Raw genomic sequence first — 20,116 nt, 5'->3', positions numbered from 1 at the left:
ATTAAAGTCCCCGCCACATATGATATGTTCCTTTGCACCCTGCAATTCAGCTGCCACGTCTGTCGCAAAAAAAATATTTCTCTGTTGTCTCTGTTGAGTACCTGACGGGGCATATATATTGCAAATCCAAACATTTGCCACTTTCGCACATATAATTCGTCCGTTTGGATGACACGAAACATTTGTGATCGGCACAGTATTTCTCGCTAGAATAGCAGTCCCCGTTGCCTGACAATTTGCATTGTTATAGACTACTATTGATGGGGGTAAGTCAAAATTGGTCACTTGTACCTCCTGGAGGAAGGCTATATCGAGAGACGACTGGATGAAAAAGTCACCCAGCGCCTCTTGTTTATCACGGTTTTGCAATTTATTAATGTTAATCGTGGCTATTCTGAGTGAGGTAAACATAGCTAAGTGGGTATTCCTAAACCTGATCAGGGACGTTTTAGCCCCCTTACTGGCAAGAAGCGCGTTGTATACATTATACCAAACATTAACACAAAAAAACAGTAACACTATCACACGCATCATTAATTTTCATGAAGAATTATCTTTTCACTAGCACTAACACTAGCACCTAGATTATTAACACTTTGGGACCGGGTAATTCGCACTGGGGAGGGAGAGAGGGGCGTTGGTCATCAATCTTCTTGGTCGGTGGGTTGATTTCCGCATCCCTTTGAGAACTTTTCTTGCGCTTCTGATTCTTCAGCTGCTTCTGCTGTCCTTCTGGTGGCATCCTTCAACGGGGCCCTTGAAACAGCAACAGGCTTCACATAACTTGGGACTTCATCTGGAGTCAGCTGGATATCAGAATTGTCATGCACATTCATCTGGTCTTCACACTTGATTTGGTGGGCACCCTCTGGTAGATCTTCATGTAGTTCCATTTGTACAGTTTCTTCCCGTTCCACTTCATCAGTCCATAACAGTGAAGTTTCCATGGTTTCGTCCGTCGCGTTGTTCCCCGAAATTGTTACCACTGCAGGATCGTCTTTCGGTGCTTTCTCAGTTGACGCTGTTGGTACATCACCCTCTGTCTTCTGACTCAATTTCGTTCTGGTGGGTATTGGCAACACTGTGGGTCGAGAGTCCAATTGTGTTTCTTTGACAGTGAGTTGCGTTGGTGGTCGATTGACACGTTGGGCATAGGTGCTGAGTTCCTGGTTGTTCGTAGATGTGCCCGCTTGGACTGCGGTTGAACTTGCTACGTTAGGATTAGTGCGTCGTCGTCTTTGGGGACACGTGGCTGCTGCGTGTGTCAATTCGTCACAGATCTTGCAAGACGGCTGCTGCCCGTAATATGTGACCCAATATCTCGCACCTTGGATCGTGACGTAAGACGGTATTGACTGCTTCAATACCATCCTCAACACTTTTATGCCCGTGCGGGTACGATAGATATATTCCTGCGAGTAAGTCTCGTCGTCAATAGACTGTATTTCGCCATATTTTATGAGTACCGCAGATAATGCCTCATCCGTAACTTCCATCGGGATGACATGTAGTCGCACCATTGTTGATATTCTGTCCGCCCATTCCAATCGTACATCATGATCACCATCCTCATCACGAAACACCAACATTCGTCCACACGTCCGTATTGTTTGCTCACCTAACAGGTGTGATACCAGTTTAATGTATACACACTTACGAAAATGGTCAATTTCAATGCTTAGAACCTGGTCTTCGGTGAGAGCCAGCGTTTCACTAATCCAACGGTGTAACTTCACTGACGTGGGTCTCTTTTGAGCACTCGAAAAAGACAATTTTAACGTGTTAACACGACGTGTTTCCATTATACAACAGTCCGAATTACTTCTATTTGACTCGTAACTAGTGTTCCTTCCTACTCACCAGGACACGGCCTCGTTCGAACCAAGCTGCAAGCGCCACGCGAGACGATGTTGCTCGTACGGCTGCTTCCGCGAGACTATCCACTCGACCACAGGGTCGGGCAAAAGTAAGACAAGAATGCAAAACAACAATAACTATGAAATCTAATTGATTTATATTAACATAAACAAAAACTAAAGCAAAACTTACACATAACAAAACCACTTGAACTATTTCATAATTTATTTAATATATTTAACCAGTTACTAAAGAAATTAGCTTCTTTGCAATATCTGATATGTATAAAAGTAACAAATTAATTTCCTTTATGTAATTAATAATAATAATAATATATTTTAATTGAGTAATTTATTTTTACTTTTAATAACATTACAAATATGTATATCGTATAATGTACACATATGTTTGTGGGGGAGGGGGTTTGAAGATGAAGAACTTTCTCCCCCACCAGTTTTCAATGATTTCGCACCCTGAAGACATAGAAACAAAGAACGAAAGAGAAGGAAAAGACAAATAGAGATTGGGATATAAATAGAGAGAGAGAGAGAGAGAGCAACAAAACGGAAGGAAATAGATCTTAATGTATTACTAAACACGATATTATATGTATTTAAAAATCTGTGATGGTCAAGGGGCACTGCTTTCAAATGGTAATGGCCCAAGTGTAATTTTTGGAGGGAGAAGCCCGATACCCCCTTTTAAATACGCCGCTAATGGACAGCAACTCGTTTCTTCCGTTACGTCACTTCCGCTAAGACGTGGAGAGTGATGAGTTTCATCCCATAGTCGTTCCCCGAAGTTATCTGCCCATTTGGAGTTTCATCAGCAACACTTTTGCAAGATGGCGCGTTTTATGGCCATCTAAATTACAAGTCTTTTACGTAATGAAACCTTCGAGAAAAAAGCAGATCGCTGGCGCTGCTTATAACGCTCATGTCGGGGCACATTATGGGACGATTAGTAGATTTCGCAAGCTTAAAAGTGTGAGGGGCATGGGAATCGGTGGGGGGGGGGGGGTGTCAAACAATTCCACCGACCCGCCTGGTAATTGGCATTGTTCATTTCAGGTTACAAAAACAAATCAGAAAACTAGTTCTTTTTACAGGTAATAATGGAAATAAAGTTCAGATAATTATTATTTGAACAGAATAGCGATGTACAAATGGTGTTAAATCGAAAATATTTAGTGCAAAATACAGGAAACTGTTTATGTTCTCGTATTCTACCATTTAACTCAATGGTTTTACGTTTTCGGAATTCCAAAATTAGAGTTTAATGCGAGACGCCACACAACATAAACAATATGACTAAAATTTGCTTCTAACTTTTAAAGCTTATCTTGAACAAGGTGTGTAAAAGATAATAACAAAATATGCATTTTAGTACACTAATTGTACGAATTGGTGAAAGAAGGAAGTTCTGATGGATATTCACTTATCTGGTGGATCTAGTAGAAAAGTGTGCCCAATAATATAATAATGATAATAATAATACATTTGGAATTAAATTGGTAAGTTTTATTAGTTTATAATAGTTATTATTGTACAAGAATAATCATAAGCATATTAATAATAATAATAATAATAATAATTATTATTATTATTATTATTCAAGTATTGTCAATGGCTTGACCCCCTTACAAAAATTTGTGGCGACGCCCATGGTGAGGGGGGATGTTTAGTGTTTACAATTCTAATCAGCCGACCTTGAAAGCACCAGAAAATTCCAGAGCTGCTCTGAATATCAATAAAGCAATATATGTGGTTACGCCGAATAATCGATATTGATATTCCGAGTGGTGAAATATCTGCATGTTAATTTTTCAAGTGTCGCAGGAACAGAAGGCACAGTACAAATTTTTGGGGTGTTGTACAGTAATTCATTTAAAGTCACTACGTTCTGAATATTGTCAGACAAGCTCAAATATTATTAACAAATGGTAAAGTAGATTTTTGTAATGTAAAACATATTTCTTTTTCCACCCACATGTTTATAAAAGCATGCAAATCACATTAGAATATATCATTCTCATTTCTGTAACAAAAAATTCTGGCATATTTTCAATATACTGATTTCTGTGCAGGAGGTTTCATGAAAACTCATTTTTAAGAACGTGTTAAGCTATAGAACTGCTAATGAAAATACAAATGAACCGTGAACAAGCTGTCTACCATCAAATCGTTCCGAGGGTATACCAGTATTTTGAGCAATAGCAATTTTCAACACGTGAACAGTGTTTTGGTAGTGGAAGCAACACATTTCGCAAATTTGATAAAAATTAAAAGAAGAAGGCCGCGATTGAGGTCGAATCGTGTGCTGAATCTTTCTCTTGTCTTGTGTGTGTGTATGTACGTATATGTGTATATATGCATATGTGTATATAGGCCTACAGGATGTCTTTAAGATGATGTCCGCGGACAACGGGAACGTATAGGGGACATCAAAACAAACAACCGCTCTTTGTACAATTTTTGTCGTTGGAGTGGCGTATCCTGAAAAATCTCTCCCAATAACAAATTTCCTCACACTAAATTTTCCTATTCTGTTTATCGTTCATTAATATATAATCTTCTGAAATTTAGGCTGTAGGCAGTGATGTGCGTCTACGCGTAAACAACGATAGTCTACATTTTACACGTAGACTATTTTATACACGTAGATTACGTAATCTATGTAAACAACATGGCGAAAGGTGATAACTTAGCAAAGAGCGCCGTGGAAGTAAAAGAAAATAATACTGCGTATCAGTTGCTGATGTGTGAGGAGAACATTTCATACTCTTTCTTCCAAATTCGAACAATTTCTCACCTAGGAAGAAACCTAATACAAATATTCTAGTGCTTTTTTGGGAAAAAGACCACTCTTGGCTCTCGACTGCCATCTGTTGTCTTTTTTGCATACTATTTATCTTCTTCCATAGTTGATGATAGAAGAGAAGAGAAATTTTGTTGTAAGTAGGATTCTTTTCATTTCGTTAGGAACCAAAATAGTTGAAAATGTCACTTTCCTTTCATGAAACCCTTGAAAATTAATTTTAATGCACTTTAGATTGTCTACGTAGTCTATGTAAACTACAACCCAATGTAATCTACGCGTAGATTACGTGTAGACAACGCATGTAGATGTAAACATATAGTGTACGGCACATCACTGGCTGTAGGTAATGATATAATCGCTTTAACATTTGTAACAAGAAATCGAAATACAAAATGTAATGAAATCAATTACTTAGCTTTGAAATGAAGTTTACCTTCTGTCATTAAACATTTACATTGGTTAAATTTTCAAATGCAATTACCTCACGTAAAAGATATCCACTACCTGCATTTCCTGTATGTTGCAGTAACAGAAAATCTCCATATTTCATGTGTATCGCTACAAGAGGAAAACAGGAGTAAATGTGAAGTGTGAAAAATGGAAATGAACGTTGTGATAGGCATCGTAGCAAAACTGGAATTGCCGCTTTACCTTTGAAGTTGGTTTCGCAATCCTGGCGATAACATAGAGCTTCCTGGCTTTCGGCAGTCACCCTTCCAGGCCTCCTGCCATAGCTTGATTAGTTCCAGTGGCTCAGGTAGACTGCTCGTGATTTTTGTAACAGCACACTTAAATTTAGGTTCAGAAACTTGATTGGACAGTTTAATATAATATATAAGGTGCAATTTTATATATATTGTGGCTAAATCTTTATAAAAACGTTTCACCAGAGGCCATTTTGCCGCCTGTATGCTTGCAACTCAACAAAAGATTTGATGGCCTCTCCCCCCCCCCATCCTCCTCGAGCTATGAAATATTTAAATGTGAACCTATAAAAAGGTAGGAAAAAACATCAACGATTTTTCAAATTTAAAAGTTCGATTTTGTCGTTACATAAATGAGTGGGTTTGTTGTGAAGAGAGCCAGGCTTCTGAGGTCTGCAATCTGCAATATTTGGTAGTTGTTTTTATAGCCATTGATGCACGACTACCAGACGTCCCGATTTAGTAGGAGAAGTCCATTCCTTCTAATCCCTGTCCCGACTTTCTTCCAAGCAGTCATGGAATTAAGGCGGCCTGAGTGTGGTGCTGATAACATCACCTCCAAAATGACCGAAATCGAGGATATGTGGAGCCCTACCCCTCATCCCCTTAATGTGCCTTCATGACTAGGGTTACCAGACGTCCGGTTTTTCCCGGACATGTCCTACATTTTAGCTTCGTGTCCGGCGTCCGGGGGAATTTGAAAAATGTCATAAACGCCTTACATTTTGAGCGTCACACAATAAAATTAGGAAAATACGGAACAGAGAAATCATGCAAGTTACAAGTCTATGGACTGCGCTCCCAAACTCAATAGTGACATTTATTTTGATTCAGTCATTGCCGAAAAATAAATTAAGAATATTGTCCTGCTAGAGGACAAACAGAAGCAATTAATGAACAAAAGTTTTGGGGCCACATTCTGATAATACGACCGTTCAATGCGTAAGGGTAATTTCTTGCCTTGGGATTTAAACTGATGAAACGAGGTGTTTCCCATTCTTATTCATTATTTTGATTGTGAAGCAGGGGTTTAGAGAACAAAGTTTTTTAGGGTGTCTACTAGTGAAGAAAGTCGTGAAAGTCAGAAAAAGTAATGAAAGTAGGTCAAGAAGTCAATAAAAAGTGAAGAAATTATACTTGTGGTCAAGATATTTTTGCTATCCCAATGACTGATTAGTTGATTTAGTTCATTTTACTTAACTTTTCTAAAAACACAAATTTGCTGACCAAGGCAGATTTATTAAGAAATAAAAACACTTAACAAGTAACGTTTCAACCCTGTATCAGGGTCTTCCTCAGACGAAGAACTAAACTAAAAGATTTTTTTTAGTTTAGTTCTTCGTCTGAGGAAGACCCTGAAACGTTACTTGTTAAGTGTTTTTATTTCTTAATAAATCTGCCTTGGTCAGCAAATTTGTGTTTTTAATATGGAAACAAGGCTTAATTATATTAACTTACTATTAACTTTTCTGCCCCTTTGGCTAATCGCGAAGATGAGGACGAAGATGGATGACGGGACAATCACAAACATATAGGGACGACAACACGAGCCCCACATAAGATTATACTGGCTGAGAGTCCAGACGCCAGAGCCTCGCTAGTCTTTCAAATGCAGTCCAGGATACATTAATAGATAAAATAGGTCTAAATCTCTTGTTATATACTGCTGCAGTTTTCATTTGACCAGCATTTTGGTAGGATTTTCTTATTAAATATTATTTTCTTAATTCTAATTTTCAACTTAACCCTTATTTATTCGACCCCTCCTTAGGTAAAGAAAAACGAAAAAAAAATGTAAAAGAAAAAGTCCTGAAAACCTCAAGAATTTTGGATTTGTTATTTTTGTAGACACCCTGTTATTCAACTAAAAACTACCCAAGATGAAACTTCTGGAACTATTTCAATTACAGTAATTGCTGAATATTTCTTTGCCATTACAGGTCATAATTCAAAAGTTGAGACACTACTTTTATTACCATCAGCACAACGGACTCAGGAGAGAATTTTCTTTTCATAAAGTCTGTAAGAAGTTTGGTACTGGAGCATATAATATCAAAGAGTTTGACTGTCCAGTCTCTCATAAATATATTTTGACTAAATCTGCATTGTTTAGTATGATTAGAAGTTTGGAAATTTTGAATTAAAGAATTCATGAAGAAATCATTTTTTTTTAAAACTGAAAAGTGTCATTTGTAAATTACTCTCTAACGTGTTCTATAGAAATATGTATTATTTATTGCAAATGTTTTGTGTCCTACATTTTGACTCAATGTCCTACATTTTGGAACATTATGTCCTAAATTTCCCTTATAGCGATCTGGTATCCCTATTCATGGCACGGTGCTGTATGCATTGAGAACTTTACCTTTACTGACAAGCTGTACCTACAGTTTAAAGTGGGATATGAACCTCTGTGCATCCACTGCTGATATACAGGGAGAATTTATAAAATTTGGGCCCCTAGGCTATCCTATGTTTTAGGGCCCTTTCAACATTATTATTATTATCATCGACAATTTTGTTGTTATCATGGTACTTCACCAGCAGTAATTGCATGCTCTGTACAAATAACACCTGTAAACTTTAAAAATATAGACACATCTGATTTAAAATTATTCATTAAATTTCGATAAAACAATACACATTATACATTTAAATTTAACAAGATTGTTGGCATTCAAAATGTTTGCATTCGTTTCTTCGAGGAACAATTGTTTATATTCGATCACTGTTACGTAACCTCTCGCGGCTTCCTTTGCAGACTACCATATACAGACTTGCACTCCGGTTAAAATACAATACTGAAAATATGGTTATGATCTAAGAAGTTATTTAAACTCTAGAAACTCCTTCCTTCTACACACAGAGAACTAAATGCATCATATCGATTGATGCACCAGAATGCATCGATTGATGTACTAAAGTAAGTTTTATGGCTTCTTCAAAGAATCAGATTCACATTTGATGCATTTTTGAATGTCGTGAAAGAAACAACAAACTGCATCATTTGATTCAAGTTAGGATTTCTTTCAGTTGAGATGCACTTCAATGCATTAGTTGATGTTCCTTGATGCACCTTCCTGCATCTTTTTGGATGAAACAGAGTTTATGTAGCTCAGACGAAACGTTTAAGTGCATCATCGAAAGAGATGCATTCTGGTGCATCAAAACGCATCATCTGATACATTGAAGTGCATCTCGACTGTAATAAGTCCTCACTTAATCAAATGATGCATTTTGTTGTTTCTTTCACGACATACAAAAATGCACCCAAATGCATCAAATGTGAATCTGATTCTTTGAAGAAGCCATAAAACATACTTTAGTGCATCAATCGATATGATGCATTTAGTTCTCTGAGTGTACCTTCTTTCATGAAATATGTTGTTTTATTTTGCTATTATGATATTATCACAATATTAAGGGATTTTAATAGTGGATGGTCTTTGTCACTTCTTATTTTTGTGCGGTCCCTAGAATATAATCTAGATTAGCCTAGTGGCAAATCCCCCTTCGCTGATATATATAGTAAAAATAATAATAATAATAATAAATAATAATCTGTTGTACTCACCTGAATTATAATTGACCAGACATCTACTTCAAAGACCATAGACCTACATTTGTAGACCACCAAAGCCGCACAGCACAGTTCCAAAGCAGTATACATATATTTCCACACTTGTCGACGTCATTTCAGCTTTTTTTTACGATTTCGCCAATCTTGCAACCGCCTTCATCGCTATCTAAACGTTCAAACCGCTCGTCACGACGCCGTTTATCTGTGCAGCCAACATCAGCCGTATACTGTGACTTCCGATGAATGCTTAGGGAATAAGCGTGCTTTGCATACTGAAAGCAAAGCATGAGAAGGGTCAGAAGATTAGAAGCTGTTCGTCACAGTTCGACAAGCAAGAGCATTCAAACCCAACTGTCCATTCATTATGTTAATGCCATTCGCAATTTAGACAATGCCATCTCGAGTTTGAAATTTTTCCATTGTCATTCTCGTTTTTTATTATTATTAATAGGGAGCGGAATTATAGGCACTAAAGACCTATAAAAATTAGGCACAAAAATTATGAAAATAGGCACTATAAAATGAAAAAGAATCAAAATAGGCAATACACATGAACTTTATATTTCCTTTCGTCATTTTAACTTTATTTGCACAGAGAAAATAGGTTAGGTTCAGTGTTGTTAGCATGTTTTGCACAGTAGACAATAAATGTGGTGACGTCATAAGTCACTGCTGATAGTATGTATCCAAGTTGCTAAAGCTGTCGTCTCCACTGCCACTAATGGATTGACATTTCTTAATATCTGGAAATAAAATATTTAACTAATCTATAGATAACCAAGTAGATTGTCCGCTTGGTGATCTGAAGAACCTGTACAGCAAGTTTGGTTTAGTTACGTTTTTCGAATATCATACAAAAATCTGGAACAAGATTACAGATGTGCCTAACCTACAATAATTAACATCTGTACGCTGGGAGGAACCAGGCAACGTCGAAGTCTGCTGTGTTTCAAAGTCAACTCATCCCGTTGCGGTAGCACTGGCAGAGACGATTCCACGCAGGTAAAACAGCGATAGCGAAATATCAGACGAGGTCAGGCCGGCTCGGTAGCTCAGTGGTCCGGGTTCGAATCCTGGCTCGGACATGGATGTTTGTGATTGTCTGTCCTGAAAAAGTCCTGAAATTGAAATATGAATGAAATGATATGAGTGAATGAAGTGTGATGGGGGAAGCTTCCGCGTAGGGGCTTTCCTTTAAAAAAAAAATAATAAATAAATAAAAAGTGGTTAGAGCAATGGCACGGTGTGCCAGAGACCCGGGTTCGAGTCCTGGTCGAGACTGCATTTTTCGCTGAAAATTTCTACGTAAGACGGAGAGAGTTTCCGATATTAAATCTCGATATGGTCTCAAGTTTATACAGGTCTGATTCGTTGGATCGTTCTCGTGTCGTCTCGGTTTTGTGAATCCAGCTTGCTTTCTCTGACTTAGGATCTCTTCTTTGTATTCTCTTCTAGTCGCTTCTTTTTCTGTTTTCTCTGCCGTTTTGTCTCGTTTCCGCATTTGACTCCCCCCCCTCTCTCTTTCTTCTGGTTGTATCTTTCTTGCATTTCTCTGCTGTTTTCAGTCACGGTTTGTTCTTTGTCCGCCTCTTTTTCTCTCTCTGTCTATTTCTCTTTCGGTTGTATTTCTCTGTCTCTCTTTTTCTTTCTCCCTGTCTTATTCTCACTTCCTTTCTTTCTCTCTCTATCTTTATTTTCTCTTTGTCTTTCTGTTTCCTTCTCTCTGTATCTCTCTCTCTCTCTCTCTCTCTCTCTTTCTCTCTCTCTCTCTCTCTCTTTCTATGTCTGTCTTTCAGAGACGTGCGGTGACGTCGACACTTGGGGTAGCAGTCAGTGGCGTGCTCAAGGGGGGGGTGGCGTAGGTCACACCCCTCCCCCCTTTAGGGCCCAGTATTCCTAAAAAAAAAAGAATGTCAATAACAGGAAAAGATTGCAAAATGATGAATGAGTACAAAAAAAAAGTACATGTAACCCCCACCCACATTCGAAAATAAAAAAAGATTTGATTTGACTGTAAGCCAGAGATTCTGGGTTCGAATCTCTGCTTGGCCATTTGTGTTCTTTGTGTGTGCCCCTTCATCAATTACCAAAACTGGCGGAAAAGCGAAGTAAAATAAACCAAATCGAGCAATCAATCAAACAATGATTTGATTTCATTTTTGTTACTTAGCGTCGCTTTTTTTATCACTTTTGGTTAATTACGAAGATGATGCGATAAAATTAATGAAGGGACAAACACAAAGAACATCCATGCCCAGGTCGGGGTTCGAACCCGGAACACCTGGTGTCGTAGCGCGCTGTGATAACCACTCCTCCACGGTTGGTTGATTTGGTGTTTTAAGTATACTTTGTGCACAGAAACAAAACAGGTTACAAAACACAACACACTTTTTTGTAGTATCTTCAATTATATTAATTTGACTTTTTGAGTTTTGAGATACATTTTTCATTCCAAATTATTTTATTATTCACTGCAACACATAGGACAAGAATGCGCACTCATCACGGGTTCGAATTCTGGCCTGGATTGAGGTCCCTTTATCTATTTCATCATATCATCACTCATCCTCATTTTCGCGATAACCAAATGCGGCAGAAAAGCGAAGTAAAATAAACCAATCCAACAACAATATGAACGCGCGTCCTCTTGCCCAAATAAATACATCCGTATTTATAACTGTTAGAGGCCAAGAGTAGTATATTTAAATAAAACACTACTAAAACGAGAGTGAGAGAGAGCCTGAGCACATATTTGTAATTTAATCATTATATATTCAATATTTGAAAAAGAAAAAAGAAAGAAAGCATAACATTATTGTCTGCACATAACACGTTCCCATATCATAAATAATAGAACTACATCCCATATTACACATACATATTGAACAACGTGTAAAAGGTTGTGTAAATACAGAGAACATAAGTACTGCAGAAAATTTTACCCTGTGTTCTTTAGAGGATTTACAAAAAAAATATGAGATACCAATCCCCTATCTGTCCTATAGGAGATAGACTGGGGGACCTGAAAGCCTGGGCTTTTAACCATTGCAGCGGGGGGCGAGGGGGCAAGGGAGGTAGAGGTAGAAATCTTCCTTTTTCCTTCGGGCGGCCGTTTCTACCTGGAAACTGGTCAGGCGGAGGAAGAGCGAGCTAGGGTATCCAGCCAGTTTTGCCCGCGGATCCCACCGATGGACGAGAAGCGCGTGGAAAAGAAAGTGTTGCATATGAACTGTGGGTTTAGCAAGACAATAAATATTGTGATTTGAATATAATTCGAGATGTGAGATTGATTGATCTATCTCTGCTAGACTAGCTACTCCTCAGTGCACGTCACTGCGTCTTTCTCTCTCCGTGTATCTTGCTCTTATTCTTTCTCCCTCTCTGTCTCTTTCTCTAACCACCTTGCACTCTCTCTCTCTCTCTCTCTCTATTTTTCTTTCTCCATCTTCCGCTCTCTGTCTTTCTGTCTCTCTTCTTTCTCATCCTCTCCTTATCTCTGAGTGTCTTCTCTGTTCATGCCTTCTCTTTCCTCTTACTCATATAAACGTTTCCTGTTTTCTGACCACACGTAAACATAACGTCAATATACTGGATTCTACTTACGGTTATAAGTCTTCGTTTTGACTTCCCCTTCTTTCTTTTTTCTCGTTTGCCGGCGGCCCTGGCGTCCGAACTGCGCCGTAATTTGTTACCGTGGAAGTTCGAGTGTCTGTAGGGTTGTGTCCTAATTGCGAACACATAAAAGTGAGAAATAATTTCATGTCCTAATTGCGAACACATGAAACTGAAAAACCTGTTTTCAAAAACAGATAAAATAGTGACGCAGAGAGACAGCTGGTTTGACCAACAACAATAGCCAACCTGATTGATTATCATGGTCTTCTGCTTTGCAAATCCCTCCAAGGTCATTTCACCCTTTCAGTCTGTCGACCTAATCTGACTTTCATTCGTGTGTTAATTACTCGAAAACCCCTTGGTGCCTTAAATAATGTAGTGGAGGGATGAAACAGCAAAATCAACAGAGAGCTAGGTAGTTAACATCCGTGAGTGGAAGACCTTATATAAAGCTTAAAGGCTGAGGCAGAAAAGTCTAATGGCATAATTCTTAGGATGGAGATGATCCTGGAAAATGTAAAACGGAAGAAAAAATGTGTTTTTTTTTGTTTTTTTGGCGAAGAGCACTAACAAGTATAAGGAGATTGACGGTATTCCTAAATTTTTAAGAGCAGTGTCATATGTTTTGAAATTTGAATTTGAAACTTAGGTAAAGTTAATAATTGTATTATTAAATGACGAAGCTCTTTTCAGTTAAGAAGGGCAGTACGTATAAACAATAAGCCACACATCTATTAATAAATTATATTTTGGCGACTACTTTAATCATGTCGAATTTTCTATGATCCAACAAAACACTGACCAGCCTCAAGTCTGGAACTTAGTCCCTTTAAAAGAAAATCGTTAAATAGACTCGGGAAGTGTGAGAGGAAGTTGTAGGTCCCAGGCAGAAAAATGTGTTCGCAATTAGGACATAGTCCTTCGATTATATTCCTGTTCCGGCAGAAAGTGTTCGCAATTAGGACGACACCTTCTGTAGTACCTGTTCCCCGTTACTGAAAACCAATCTATTTACACTGAACGTTGATATGATTTATAATTCATTACATCGTACAGTACACGAACTCGATGAGTCAGCCGAGCACGTTAAGTGGACAACTTTCGATCTCGGCATCGAAGTTTCCGGATTCGAATCCCGGCCTGAGCATGAGTAGAGGAGAGAAGGTCTAAATATGGGCGAAGGTTTAAATATGGGTTTGGAGTTATCAGCGCTCCCGGGTGCTGCAGCCTGGCAGAGGCTATTAGAACTGGGTATCTGTCAAGGACAAAGGTTGTGGCGCCAATTCGCAAGAGAAAGTGGTCGTTAGTTTCGGCCTTGGACGCTGTTATAGAATTGCGACCTCCGAAAACTTTTTGCAGGTTTGTTTTAACTCAGCGTTTTCTGAATTCTCATCTGCTTTGTATAGGTTATGATATTAGCGGCACTTAAAACAAATGTGGGCTTTTATAATGCCATGATTTGTTTGTGAAATATGTACCACAGGGAGCGAAAATAAATTGAAAGAAAAATGGTCTAAATATGGGCTATGACATGAGGTCTAATGTTGAGATCACATTTTCAACAAATATTTGGATGTTTTTCTTAATTTCGATTTTTCTCATTCCGCGTGATTTTCAAAACAACAGATTTTTCATAAATATGAATTTTATAATGTTTTAGCGATAAATGACTGTTTTTTTAAAAATTTTAATTGGTTTTTGTGATATTGCCACTAGTATCCCAAAAATAAACCACAATTTTGAAATACATCATTTTACCATTTTTTGGAAATTACTTTTTTTTTAAAAAAAAATGGAGACCTTCTATAATTTAGCATGCTATTACATTTAAGTATATACTTCATAGATATGCATTTTAAAGGCAGGTGCTTGATATATTTATTTTTTCCCTCCGAAAATGACAAGATAAAAAGGGGGCCCATATTTAGACCTTTTCCTGTATTATTTGTGTTTGTTCCTTCATCAATTTCATCCAATCATCATTAACGTCGCTGTTAATCAAAATCGGAAGAAAAGCGACGATCAAATCAAAACGATTTAAGAAAACAAAAATTCATCACTTTTGGCTCTTACGACAACCTACTATTTACATAAAAATGTCAGACATGTAGTGAGGTACTTGTAGGAGAAGGTGCAAAATACAATCAGTCCCCAGCTTCGATTCCTGGTTCCCCCACTTGGCACGGCGCCACCGTCGAGGGATATATAAAGACGTAGCGAGCGAGCCCAGGAGAGGGAGCCAATAAGAAAAGCCGACTCTTGATAAAGACAATTCTTTCTTTTGCATCGCCGGGAAGAAATGACTCGCAGTTGAATTCGTTACGTTTGACGCTGAAAGACTCGGCGAAACGGATAGTTCTTCCTCTTCCCGGTGGCGCAGGCGTTCTTAAAAGGATCTATAGACGCGGAAGTGCGCCGTTCTATTAAGATTACGGCTCGCCTAGGATCTCTCACGAGTCCAGTGCAAGCTGCACTCGTAATTCTGGCCGCTCTCAAGACTGAATGCATACAGGCGGGGCCAGGCACGTATCCAGAAATTCTTTTCGGGGGGGGGGGCTAAACATATATTTTTTTACAGGGGTATAGATAGAACATCGCAAGGTTTAAGATCGATGGTGGCGATTCAGTTCTAAAACGGGGGGGGGGGGGGCAAGAAAATTTTACTTTCTCTTGGTAGACAAAGGTTAGCATTAAAAAGCCATAGTGCGGAGAGCAACTGTCTCCTAAATCTGCCACTCTTTAACGTGCTGGTTTTTTTTCTTTTAGAACGTGATATCGGGACATTTTTTATCACTCGACTCCTCTGTTGCAATGTACGAACGTTGTGTTTTAGCCGAAAAGGTCTCAGTATATGTATGTGTTCGTTTCACGAAGCTGTTATGCAATGGACAATCCATTCGAATGTTTTGATTTGATTTATTTTATTTTACTTCGCGTTTTGTGCTTCTTGGTTAATTTGCGAAGATGGGGATGAGTGATGAAATTGATGAATGGACATTCACAAACAACCATGCCCGAGCGGGATTCGAACCCGGGACCCTTGGCGTCGCAGCGCGATGTGCTAACCACTCAGCCACAGGGGCCCATTCGAATGTGTCTTCCAGGTTTGAATATGATCCTTTATGGTGTTGTCGCCTGCCTTCGAAACGTAACCTTGACAAAAATCCTAATTTTCCATCCTTGTGACTTGGATCTTCAAGATTTAGGAAGAATTCAGTCTGAAGGCACACACACGTCGTTTGCAATGAGTGACCCAATCAACAGAAACTTTTCATACCGTAGCAGCACGACAGGCTGCACAAGCCTGTGTTCGATTTGTGAAATCCTCAAGCGACACGTATAACTTGTAGCTTCGGTGTGAAACGTGGTGGGTCAATCTCATTGTCACCTTCAAACAACATCTCGTGTTGACCACAGAAGAAAAATATCTTGTCAACCGGTGGGAATGTCCCTTAGTTTTATTCTATCGCCTTTTTCTGTGCTTGTTAATTAAACTGGCAACATCTTACGGTTGCGCATACACAAGAGATGTGCCATGCAGAAATTTTAGCGGAAAATGCTGACTCCACCAGGCATACCGTGCCATTGCTCTACAGCGACAGCAAAAGATCTAGCGAAGCCAAGGGTGACTCGGTAGCTCACTTAGTAGAACAAAGAATGGCACGGTATATGCCAGAGACCCTGGTTTTGGAGTCATAGTCCAGCTTGCTTTTTCCGCTAAAATTTCTACATATGCAACATCTTCTTGCTTTCTCTTCTCGACATTCATAAAATTTTCGGCCTTCATGGCTTCCCCTTTGTGGTAGTTAGTGTTTGAGTGTTTTTCCGAAACAGTTCACTTAAAAGTCCTTTTTTAACCCACGAAACTCTAGGACTGCATACAGGAAACTTTGTCCGGCCACTAATAAATCGTCACTCAAAACTTAGATTTTCAGTCGATCTGTGCAGCTTATTTCCTTTTTTTTTCTTTTTTTTTTTAAATGATGCTCCAATGCCCGTTACTGCTGAAATATTTACTTTAGAGACCTTCGATCTCTTCGGCTCATGACCCGAAACTAGAACTACACTGTCGGCAATATCTTCAGCTTTGGACCCGAACCTGTAATAGTGGTCGACTTCAGCACTTTCCATCAAAATGTGTCACTAGTTCTCCCCCCCCCCCATCCCCCCAATCTCTACATCTTATAAAACTGTCAATGGACACTAACGGATCACTAATTGACTGTCACACTTACTCCTGAAGTCTTATTGAATGATTCTGTTGTACAGACCAACCGTGAAATTGAATCCGCGTATTTATATCCATATTATATTCTGGAATGTTCCGCTCATAAATTGTTTTGTAGTTCGACTCCACCTCCTATTCAAGAACGTTCCCTCTCGAGCTTTTCAGAGAATTAGTAATCCAAAGAATCGCCCGACTCATGGCGCTGCCTTCAACAGTGCTTTGTTGTGCAACTTCCAAATGCTGACAAATCTTTAAATAATACTCAAGTTCGTTGCGACAACACCGAAAGAGCAAGAAAAGTTTACATACAATATTAATATAACAGGGTTATTCCTCAGGTTCTACAACATTCTCCGCTTTTCCTCGATAATTATATCTCTCTTTAAATTATAATCACAATATTTTATTTCACACACACAAGCCAAAAACCTCATTTTATCTAGTGTAAATCGAAAAATTTCGGAGGGGGCTCGAGCCCCCTGAGCCCCCCCTCTGGATACGTGCCTGGGCGGGGCAGTTATTGAATTCGAACAGGCATTGGTTACCGACAAATGACGTCAACTTTTTAAGAGAAATAATAATAGAAGCACACTTGGCAGAAGGTTAAATTAACGTTTTACGAAGTCAGGACTCCCAGGCTAGAGTTCCCGACATGAACGTAGACAGGAAAAAAATTCGGGAGGGGGTCCACGATAATTTTTTAGGAGGGATCAGGCCATTCATAAAATTTGAACAACAAAAATAGTAATGAATATTATACAATAGTAATTAAAATATACAAATGAAATAATTTTATTTAATTTATTATTATTATTATTATTATATCCTGCACAACTGTTTATCATTGTATTTTACATTTCTTACAGTTAATGCACTGAAATTCTATTTCTTTAATGCAGTTATTCTATTTTGCTATTAACTTCTAGATTCCTTGCTCAAGAAAAAGCTTGAAATGTTTATGGAAATTTTAGTTATAAAGTTTGTTGTTTGACCTTTCACATTCCCAATACTGTGAAACCATTTATTCCTTCGATTAAAAAGTAGATTATGAAAAATACACAAACTGTATTATACACTAAATTTATCGATCTTACGCAGATTTTACTTTGGTTATCCAGCATGCTAGAAGTTTCGGGGTGGGAGGTGGGGTTTGAACCCCCAACCTCCCCCTAAATATGGCTTGGTCCCCGACATAAACATAAACGTTTAATTGTATTTCTTCCTTTTCTCATTCATCTTGAAGAGGTTAGAAAGTAACGTAATGTTACGAGAAATATAAACAATGCACTCGATTTGGTTGAAAACTTATTTATTGCGAGAGTTTGAGATAAGTGCAGAGCCCATTTCACAATGACTAACAGACATGGGAAGGGTTTAACTCGAGACGGCGCCAGAAAATTTTGACCGGGTAGGCAAGAGCAAAATATTGATAAATTGGGGTGGACAGGTATATAGATGCAAGTCTCAAAAGTAAATAAGTAAAATAACTGTTTACTGTTGTATAATGTAAAATTGACGTATTTCCTTAGAACTTGCATAAAAGTAAGTATTATATTGTGATTATGCAGCTTAGCGTACAATGTCAGAAAAAAAAATATGCATATCACTACTGACAATAATAATATCCGTAAAAATGATGATCAGGGACTTAACCTTTCTTCAGGTGGACATAAGAGTCTTTTTGATATTCAATAAATAATCCATTACAACTTTTTTTGACATTTATTTCTTCGGTAGGACAGCTGTTTTATTGAACTTATGTCGGGGTTATATCGATTTTTCGATATCGAACTTTCATATCGAGCCACCAATAATATCGATACCCTGCGCCGCCAAAAGACACGGTCTCCGAAAGACTGCGTCGCCACAGGCCAAGGTCTACCAAGGACGGAATCGCCAAAGCACAGTGGCTCCGAAAGACAACGAACAAGGTCTCCGAAAGACTGCATCGCCAAATGGCGAGGTCTCCGATATAAATATTAGCTTGATATAGGCCTGCATTAATTATGTTAATCATAATAATATTGTTTTTATATTTAAATATGTCAGAGTTAGGCTTTTTTTTTAAAAAAAAAAAACTTGCTTCTGTGGGTGTGAATGTGTGCGATATTAAATTAACTTTCAAAATCTTTTGTAGTATTTTCACCTATTTTGAGATGTTTATTGGTGACACAATTAGACTAAACCCGTGGGAGGGGTGTGGATCCGTTAAACCCTTTCCTTATATACGGCCATGTGTGTGTGTGTGTGCAGTGGCGTGCCCAGGATTTTCGAAAGGAAGGGGTTATGTATACTTTTTCTTTGTAGTCAGCTCTCATTTTGTCATATTTTCCTACCTTTGTGGTTCTTTTTTAGGAATACTGGTCGAAGGGGGGGGTTATAACCCCCTTCAACCACTCTCTTGGGCACGCCACTGTGTGTGTGTGTGTGTGTGTATTTGAGTTCTCCCAAAATTCTAGATTTCACACACTGAAAGTATGCTTTGTTTAATCAATTGCTGTGAATATTTCTAGACGGGTTCTTTTTTCTACTAGATCCGTCCATAGTCATAGACAAAGTAAAGTAGAGCCTTTGTGTTTTAAACTGGAAAAGAACTAAACAAATTACTACTTTTAAAAGCATTAAAATACAGTTTTATTGAACAATTTCATTTCAAAGATGCCAACGCCGTTTACTCGTTTTCATAAACCTAACATGTGACGTTATTTGTTGTCAGCCAATGCCTGCTCACTGCCAGTGATTGACTTCCCTGTTAGTCACTCACCTTTGCATGCAGGGTTATTTACCTTTGAGGCTAGAAATGTGACGTGCCGATAGAGCGAGTGCTTTTGTCTCAGCGAAAGAGAGGCTCACTCAACAGTCCGGAACACTGTCATCCAGCGGATCGCTGTTTGTGACGCTCAGCTGACTTCCAGGGAAACTTTTCCTCGCAATATTTTGGAAGCGAATGTGGTGAGCGTTCTCCGCGGAACATTTTATATCGGAAGACCGTAGTGGCAGCTGAAATTGGTAGCAACATTTACTCGACTGATTGACTCAAGTTAGCATTCTGAGTGCATCAACTCTTGGGCTATTGTTCCCTTCAACTGATATGGAGGAAGTGGTGAGGTCGTCCCGGGTTCGATAGCCGGTGGAAGCACATAGCACAATGGCTCGGTTCCCACCTTAAACTGTAGACCCAATCCCGATTAGGCTTTTTGTGCATAAAGTGGACTTAGAACAACAAGTCTTTTTCACTGATTTGGGTACAATTCACTGTAGGAGAGGAAGAGGGCAAATTCCCCTTCTCAACAGGAAAATAAAACACATGAG

General features: G+C 38.6%; 1 protein-coding gene across 2 annotated transcripts in view; it reads right to left on the bottom strand.

The window, feature by feature from the left end:
- Positions 1 to 9,079, bottom strand: part of LOC146004727 (enoyl-CoA delta isomerase 2-like) — a 50,960-nt gene extending 41,881 nt beyond the window's left edge. Inside the window, exon 1 of one of the 2 annotated variants that reach the window (XM_083143688.1) lies at positions 8,956 to 9,079. The gene's annotated coding sequence lies outside the window, so the exon portion shown is untranslated. Of the gene's footprint in view, positions 1 to 1,860; positions 1,880 to 8,955 lie in introns of those variants that run through there. The other variant, XM_083143689.1, reaches the window with a different exon arrangement.
- Positions 9,080 to 20,116: the final 11,037 nt, after the last annotated feature.

Source organism: Lepisma saccharinum, chromosome 22 (assembly GCF_977018435.1).
Source record: "Lepisma saccharinum chromosome 22, izLepSacc3.1, whole genome shotgun sequence".
In the NCBI taxonomy this organism is placed as follows: Eukaryota; Metazoa; Arthropoda; class Insecta; order Zygentoma; family Lepismatidae; genus Lepisma; species Lepisma saccharinum.
Note: the sequence above shows the minus strand (reverse complement) of the source record. Positions and strands in the feature narration are given on the sequence as shown.